Here is a 9,198-nt window from a genome sequence, read left to right as displayed (position 1 = left end):
TTAACGGTTATTTCGTTTTACATCACTGCATGATATTACTTTAGCGCATAGGCGGAGTTTCACATTTTTGCCTGGAGGGGCACCTACCGTCTATCCATGAGCTGAGGTTTTTTTTAAATACCATACCATATTTTCTACATTTCAATTATTTATTACCTATATAATTTATACATTTAAAATACATTTACCAATAACAAGGCTAAACAAAGGAGAAATAAAAACGTAGGCTATATCTTACCTAATGTAGGAGAATCGCCTCTTTTTCCGATTTGCGTAGATGTGTCACGAATCTCGGGGTGAGACACGGAGACAAGGCCAGAGGACCCAAATGCAGACAGCGGGTAAGGGGTTAACAAGACATTTAATAAAACATAAATACAAAACAAAGACCCACGTGGGGGTAACATAACAAAACATGGGTATCAAAAGGACAAAGACTAACTACACTAAACAAGACTAAAATAACATCTACAACATATTACAAAAGACTAATTAAACTAACAGGACAAGCACTCACCCTCACAGTACACAATGAACCAGCACAGGACAATGAAACATGAGGACTATATAAAGGGGACGAAATCAAGAAGGGGACAGGTGCGGGACATGAACTAATAACAAGCAATAACGAGACGAAAGGGCGGGAACAGAGACGCCACACTGGAGAGAGGGAGTATATGGAATGCCAAAACTGTCTCTCTCCACATAAAACAAGAGGTTCTATCATGGTTCTGCCACTAGGTCAAGAAAAGCAAGACAAGGTGGGGCAGAACCATGACAAGATGTCCACGATCTTCTCTTCAGGTAAATTGGCAGTCAAATCGTTCTCTATGTGCAATGCGATCCGGCTGAGGGTTGAGCGGGTGTGTCCGTTGACGCGCAGCGGTACAGCTGGTGCTGCAGGTTCCACGGCCAGATGTGTTCTCTGATGCGGACTCGATTGCTGTGTCAGTATTAGCGGCAGTAGACCAAAAATCAGACCTTTCAGAGTTAGGTACCTCCACTCCTTTAGCTGTAGGTTTGTAAAAAAAAGGTCGAATCTCCATTTTGCATATCTCTCTTGCGATTAGACTTAAGGGAACAGAACGAGAAGAGAGTCTACTCACGCGATACTTTGAGTTTTGCGCCAGAGGAGAAAACATTAATTTTAAAAACATTAATTTTAAAATAATTTAGGCTTAACTTACTTACACTAAAATAATAAGATAATATAAAAAATTGAGAAAATGTGAAAAAAAGTTTTAATCATAGCTCTGGCAAAATCAATTGGCTCTCGTCTGGGGGGAGGTGCCCCTCCCCGCTCCCCCCAAACTCCGCCTATGCATTAGCGGTTTATTAATATTCTTTTCTTTTCTTTATACCTCACAGATATGAGAGTAAACATATATTTGAATGATTTTCAATCGATTTGGCGCGTTTAAATGAACGGACCCTGATGTTTGCGAGTGTGACTGAAGAAGCTTTTGATAGTTGTATCTAAAAAATGGACATCCTGCTAAACTTATGGTAAGACAAGAATATAATATTAAGCTTAAAGATAATATTTATTCATCTCCGTCAATAAATATCTGCTTTGAATCCTCTACATTGTGTTGAAGTCTTTGGTTTTTTATGTCATTCACTTCAGTATCTGAATTAAGTGTCTGATGCTGATGTACAGTGCTGTGCTAAGTTTTATTAATCGTCATATTTTGTATAATGCATTTAACTAGAAAATTATTTAAATTATGCATAAAATTGAATCTTTAATGCACAGGTTAAATCACAAATTAATTTAATCCTCCATGCGAGGTTAAATACAATTATAAAAACTATTTTAATTGTTTGGTTGTTGGTTGCTGCGACGAATAATGTGGTCCGTTCCATTTACGTCTTCAGGAGGAAATCATCAAGTCCCAGCAATGTCCAATGTTACATCATCCCGACGAATATGGGAATCACAAAGTTAAATCGCTGGAACGTTATTTGGTACGTCGTGGCAACGAATATGGTCCGGTCGTCACTGGTAGCTGAGCGGACCCATTAGTGGCATTATTCCTTGTTGATGAACTAGACCGTTATGGGAAGCTTCGTGGATATATACTACTACATCTGAAATGTATTCAGGCTGGATTTGTTGTCAGTCAAACATGTATTAAATATTCTGGATCCGTAAGTGCAACTCAGAAGAGAAATCGCTGTCTTGATTTTGGTTACACTGTAAAAAAGAAATCCCGTAAAAAACGGATAAAGTACTGGCATAAAATTACCAGTACATTTTCCTTTATTTTATGGACATTTCCGTTAATGCTAAAATGCAATTTAATGCAGTGCAAAATGTAAAATACAGGTTAAACAACTGTAAAATGAATACAGAAAATTCCTTCATCTTAATAAAGTAGGCCTATATTGTGCCCTATTTTTACGGATTTTTTAGAGTGTACCGTACACCGGGCCGTGGCTCGAAAACATGACATTTTACCTATGTCCATCTAGAAAACATGTCGCTTTCACGTAATAGGTTAATGTGTAATTATTATGAGAGGTCATATTATCCCTTTATAACAAGAAAATTGTTTCGTTTTAATGACATATTATCTCGTTTTAACAACATAATTGAGTGGAAAAAATTAAATGTAAGTGGCAGCAATACGCCACCCTAACAAGTAACATGAATATGGGGAACTGTGTGGCTAAGCAAAGGTTTTAGGCTTTACTGTGATGACCATTGTTGGGGGTAATACATTACAAGTAACACAAATAATAAGTTTACTTTTCTTAAATTACAAGCACAATATTTAGTTGCTTTTTATAATATAACAGTTGCTTTTGTTGAAGTAATACAGGTTACAGGTTTTTTCGTACTCGTGTGCGTGAGAACAGGCGTTATGTCAGATAAAGAGACAGCAGGCCAGAGCTTTACATTTCTAAGATGGAAATGTTGTATTTAGAAGTATTTTATATGGCATAGGTGTTGTGAAATATTTAAAGTGGTTAGAACTTATAGTCAAAAAATGTACCCAAGCTTTCACTGGGATGGTATATTTAAAAAGGTCCTAATACTGTATATACTGTTTAGGTAAATATATGTATACAATTGGTACCAGTACTTTAAGGTAATACTAATACGTAGCTATGTTTGAAGTACAGTACTAATTTGCACTCTTTGGTACCAATATGTACCTGTGAGGTACTAATATGCACTCTTTGGTGAAGGGGTGTCACGAATGGCACGGCGTGGAAGAACCCAAGTGCAGGCAGGCAGTGAAGGGGTAAACAAATATATTTATTGTAACAACTAAACAAACAAAAACACCCACGAGGGGGTAACGCGGACAAGACTAATATAAATGAAAACACTGAAAACAAAACACTTCCCTCGATGGGGCAAAAACAGCAGGACAAGCTAAACTAAAATATCACACGACACAACGTCTTACAAAAACACGGCAGGGTAACTAAGGCAGGGTATGGCAAAACACAAAACTCACAAGATAAGAACAAGGTGATGAACAGGACCACGGATAACAGCAAGATTACAAGAATATACTGAACGCACAAAACATACGTACACGCAATACAAGTGCACAGGACAATGAAACAAGAGGGTATATATAGGGAAGACAAACGAGGGATAATTACATGGGGCAGGTGTGGGACATTAAACACTCAGGGAAAGATAACGAGGAAACGAGAGGAATGGGGCCAATGACAAGACACTGGAGAGAACGTATATTATTGTCAAAAGGACAATAATATGTTTCTCTCCACACATATCCAAAAGCTTTGCCATGGCTCTGCTACAGGACCAAGAAAAACATGACTAAGGAAGCAGAGCCATGACAAGGGGTGCCACCCCAGTGATAGCTTGGTTACATATTTGACTGGCTATGCTGTTGAATGTAAAATGTAAAATGTAAACTGTAAACTGTAGTTGTTTATTTAGGGAATAATACAATATCGTAACAGATTGTTTTTAAAAGTAATTTTCTCCAACACTGGTGATGACAGTAAATGCGGTGTCATGGGACAATTCTTCCCATTTCTTTTCAGAATAAACTGGTGGCTCAACAGTTCTTTGAAAGTCTGGAGAAACTCTGTGGAAAAGCAACATACACTTGAAGCAATATATAATAGTTTTACGTTGACATATCCAGACAAGAATGTCAAACACGTAAAAAAATACAGCAAAAAACAATTTTCCTCTTTTTATCTGTCATAAATGTCACTGCGTATCTCCTGTAATCTCCTGCATGATTAAGAAGACAGCAGGCTTTTAGAATTTGCATTGAAAAGGGCTTGTTCATTAAAACATTAAGCCTTGGGATAAACCACTGCTGTTAATACAGTATTACACTGTTGATCTGATGAAAAGGTTCCCTTTCTGTCAGTCTCTCAACGTGGTGTCGAACCGACAGATGGGGTTCGCTCTTGAGAACCTATCGCTTCCGACTATTTTAGAAAAGACCAATGAAATTGGCGAATGAAATTTGCATGCCGGACTCCGCCCCCAGATATCCGGGTATAAAACGGAGACGGCGTGCTGCATTCAGTCAGCCACTGACTCGCGGACCATTCCCACCTCGTCTCGCTCGTCTGTCCGTTCCCCATGAGACGGTCCCACCGTCTTGTTCCTCAACCACGTATTTGGAAACGGTGCGTGATGATGAGATGTCCCTTACAGCATCAGAGGGTGACTTACTGGCATCTGACTCCGACGATTCCTCGGAGCTCCCTCCCCCGGGGGGTCGAGCCCAGGAAGACGCGGACGTCGAAATGTCAGCCATGCTTTCCCGGGCCGCCGGCATTGGGTTGCAGTGCACCCAGTGCCGTGTTTTCCCTGAAGTGCATGAGGAACATAGTAAGACCGGGAACGCCCCCTTTCGGCACGTGCACGTCAAACTAGTTCCATTGCCCTTTCTTCCCTCGATGGTGAGGCAGCTAGAGGATACGATACAGTTTGGGTCCCCCCACCTGGGGGGCTCGACCTAGACTCCCGTCCAAAGCATGTAGGTTTTTCGGCATCTTTGGTGTCGAGAGCTTACACTGCTGCGGGCCAAGCTGCCTCCTCTCTCCACGCTATGGCCATCCTGCAGGTCCATCAGGCCAAGGCGTTGAGAGAGCTCCACGAGGGTGAGACCAACCCAGCGCTTATGCAGGAACTCCGCGCCGCCACCGACCTCGCTCTACGGGTGACCAAGGTGACTGCGCGGGCCCTGGGTTGGGCGATGTCCACACTTGTGGTCCAGGACAGACACCTCTGGCTGAACCTTGCACAGATGAGTGATGCCGAGAAAGTCCGCTTTCTCGATGGACCCATCTCGCAAGGGCGGGCTGTTCAGTAATACTGTCGAGCAGCAGTTCTCAACTGCAAAGAAGCAGACAGAGGCTATCAAGCATATCCTCCCCCGCCGCGATTCGGCCGCCCTCCGGCCGTCGAGATCCTGTGCACCGTCTGCTTCCCAGCAGCCCTGGTCCTCTTCGACGCCCTCAGGCTCCGGCGCCCCCACTCAGGCGGCCCCCCGGAAGACGACTTCGAAGAGGAGACCACCACCCTGTCAGCAGCCATGGCAGAAGCCGAAGCGGCCCTCATGGGAAGACCCCAGGGAGATCGAGAATACCATCGGGCCCGACCCCAGCCATTCCATCGTTGGTTGGTCGATCCGGGACGGTTCCTGCCCCATCCCAACAGTTCACTTCTAAGAGTTTCCTCTCTCTCTGGGTGTTTATCACAGCTGCTCTCACCCTCTACACGATGGTGTTCGGCAACTCGACTTGCGTCATGGCGAGACCCAATGTCGAGGATAATCAGCAGCCCTCAGCACTCTCAATCGATGGTGCGTTGTGCTACATCATCCCCAAGCAGGTAAATCAGCAGAGCCGATCTCCTCTCCGGGGGCTTCCCCACGGCGAGGGATCCGCACTGCCAGTCATCGAACCACCCCCCGGGAGGTATTTATTTATTTATTTTTATTTATATAGTGCTTTTTACAATTTTCATTGTTACAAAGCAGCTGTACATAAGACATATTGACTATAACCAAAACAATTAAAGTTGTACCTGCAAAAACAAGAAAAAGTTGAAAACACAGAAGACAGACATACCCACACACACAATATGCACACGTACTAACACACATAGACATAGACACACACACACGGACGCGCACACACACACGTACACAGACAAGTACGCACACACACACAGACACGCACGCACGCTCAGTGAGAGCACACATTTAAGATAAAGGAGAGAGAAGTACAGGTCAAATATAACAGACTATAAATTCCTATATGCAATATTAATTAAGTAAAACTTTAAAATTCTAAAGCAGCCCCCCCGGCCAGGCAAACAGTGCAAAAAACAGTATGCAAACGGTGGCGAGGAACCCAAAACACTAATCGAGAAAAAAAACCAGGCCAAACCAGGGGATTCCAGTTCCCCTCTGGCAAAAGCTGCTGCCTCTGCACAAGCTCCAGAGAGCTTGCACAACAAGGCTAAATAAAATAAATAAACTTACTAATAAGGTAAATTATAGTTTAAGATTATCATTAATAATCTAATAGCATTTGAAATTTTGTGGTGAAGACGTGTCAGGTGACCGCGTCCTTCTTTATCCAGCTCTATCATCTCAGCTCTTGTCAGGTCGCCGCTTCCCATTCTCCGCTCTACCATCAGGTCAGGCCATGAACTGCATCCTGCTCGCTGTGGTAACCTTGGAACAATGAGACAAGACTGGCTGAGAGTAGAGTACTGTTCTGCACTCTTTGATGCAACAAGTACATCAGTTGTGTTTTTGGTTCCGGTTGATCTAACTAATGCAGCCTAAACCCTCAGAAGATTTATATTATGGAAGAGTAGTGTATGCAAGATTAAAAAGATGCGTCTTTAGTCTAGATTTAAACTGACAGAGTGTGTCTGCCTCCCGGACAGTGCAGGGAAGACTATTCCAAAGTTTAGGCGCTAGATAGGAAAAGGATCTACCACCTGCACTTGATTTTGAAATTCTAGGTATTACCAACTGACAGGACGCCTGAGAGCGTAATGCACGTGAAGGACTGTAATACAAAAGGAGTTCATTCAAGTACTGAGGAGCTAAACCATGTAAGGCTTTATAGGTAATAAGCAAGATTTTAAAGTTAACGCGATGCTTTATAGGTAACCAGTGCAAGGTTGACAGAACCGGGCTAATATGTTCATACTTTTTTGTACGTGTAAGAACTCGAGCTGCCGCGTTTTGGACCATTTGGAGTTTTTGTAATAAGCCTGCAGGGCAACCACCTAACAGTGCATTACAGTAGTCTAGGCTTGATGTCATGAATGCATGAATTAACTTCTCTGCATCTGACATTGACAGCATATGACGTAGTTTAGATATATTCTTAAGATGGAAAAACACAATTTTACAGGTGTTGGCGACGTGGCTCTCAAATGACAGATTACTATCGAATAGAACGCCAAGATTCTTTGCTGATGACGAGGGTTTTATGGAACATCCGTCAATAGTTAAATAGTATTCTTGGTTGTTACTTATAGCAGTTTTCGGTCCAATAAGTAACACTTCCGTTTTGTCCGAGTTCAGTAATAAAAAGTTGTTACTCATCCAGTTTTTTATATCGACTATGCATTCCATTATTCGATGGAACTGCTGTGTTTCATGAGGCTTCGAGGAAATATAAAGTTCACACAGAAGCGCATCCTGGCATCTATCAGATGTCAAGATTGGTTCATGGCAATCGACCTGAAGGACGCCTACTTTCATGTCTTGATCTCCCTTGTCATCGCTTTCGAGGGTCGGGCATATCAGTACAGAGTCCTCCCTTTCGGTCTGTCCCTGTCTCCACGAGTCTTCACGAAGCTCATGGAAGCCGCCCTCACTACCCTCAGGGAGAGAGGTGTGAGGGTGCTAAACTATCTCAACGACTGGCTCATCTTGACACACTCGCGAGATCTGTTATGTACACACAGGGACCTAGTGCTCCAGCACCTAGATCGATTGGGACTACAGGTCAACCGAGAAAAGAGCAAGCTCTCCCCTGTGCAGAGCATCCTCTTTCTTTGTATGGAACTCAACTCTGTCTCCATTACAGCGCGACTGACTACAGAGCGCGCTCAGTCAGTGTTGAATTGCCTGGAACATTTCAAGCAGTCAGCAGTCCCCCTGAAACAATTTCAGAGGCTCCTGGGCACATGGCATCCTCGGCGGGGGTGATACCCCTCGGGTTGATGCACATGAGACCGCTCCAACACTGGCTACAGAGTCGAGTTCCCCAGAGAGCGTGGCACACCGGCAGCAGGCGGATGGTCGTTACGCCTCTCTTCCGACGCACCCTAACCCCTTGGTCTTCAATGACCTTTCTACGGACAGGGGTCCCTCTCGGGCAGGTCACGAGGCACTTCGTGGTGATGATAGACGCCTCCCTGCAGGGTTGGGGTGCCGTATGCAATGGGCACGCAGTGTTGGGGCGATGGACGGGCCCCCGCCTGCGCAGGCATATCAACTGCCTAGAGTTGTTGGATGTGCTACTTGCACTGAAGGGGCTACAACCTCTCGTGCAGGACAAACACGTGCTGGTCCGGTTGGACAGCACAACTGCCATAGCGTATATCAACCACCAGGGTGGCGTTCACTCACGGCAGCTAACACGACTCGCCCGAGGCCTCCTCCTGTGAAGTCTGCAGGTGATCGGCTCCTTGCGAGCCACACATATCCCAGGCGACCTGAACCAGACAGCCAATGCGCTCTCTCATCAGTTGCCGCCTCGCGGAGAGTGGCGACTCCACCCCCGCGCAGTCCAGCTCATTTGGGTACAGTTCGGGCAGGCTCAGATACACCTGTTCGCCTCCCTGGACACCACCCATTGCCCGCTAGGGTACTCCCCGTCCGAGGCCTCCCTTGGCACGGATGCTCTAGCACACAGCTGGCCGTGGGACAAGCGGAAGTATGCCTTCCCCCCAGTGAGCCTCATTGCACAGATCCGGTGCAAGGTCAGGGAAGAGGAGCATCAAGTGCTACTAGTTGCGCTGTACTGGCCCAACTGGACTTGGTTCTCGGAGCTAATGCTCTTGACGACAGCTCCCCCCTGGCCGATTCCCCTGACGACGGACCTGCTTTCCCAGGGGAAGGGCACGTTATGGCATCCCAGGCCAGACCTCTGGAACCTCCATGTCTGGCCCCTGGACGGGACGAGGAGATCCTGAGTGGCCTACCCCCTGCG

Source organism: Triplophysa rosa, linkage group LG1 (genome assembly GCF_024868665.1).
Source record: "Triplophysa rosa linkage group LG1, Trosa_1v2, whole genome shotgun sequence".
NCBI lineage: Eukaryota > Metazoa > Chordata > Actinopteri > Cypriniformes > Nemacheilidae > Triplophysa > Triplophysa rosa.
This window is presented reverse-complemented; position numbering follows the sequence as displayed.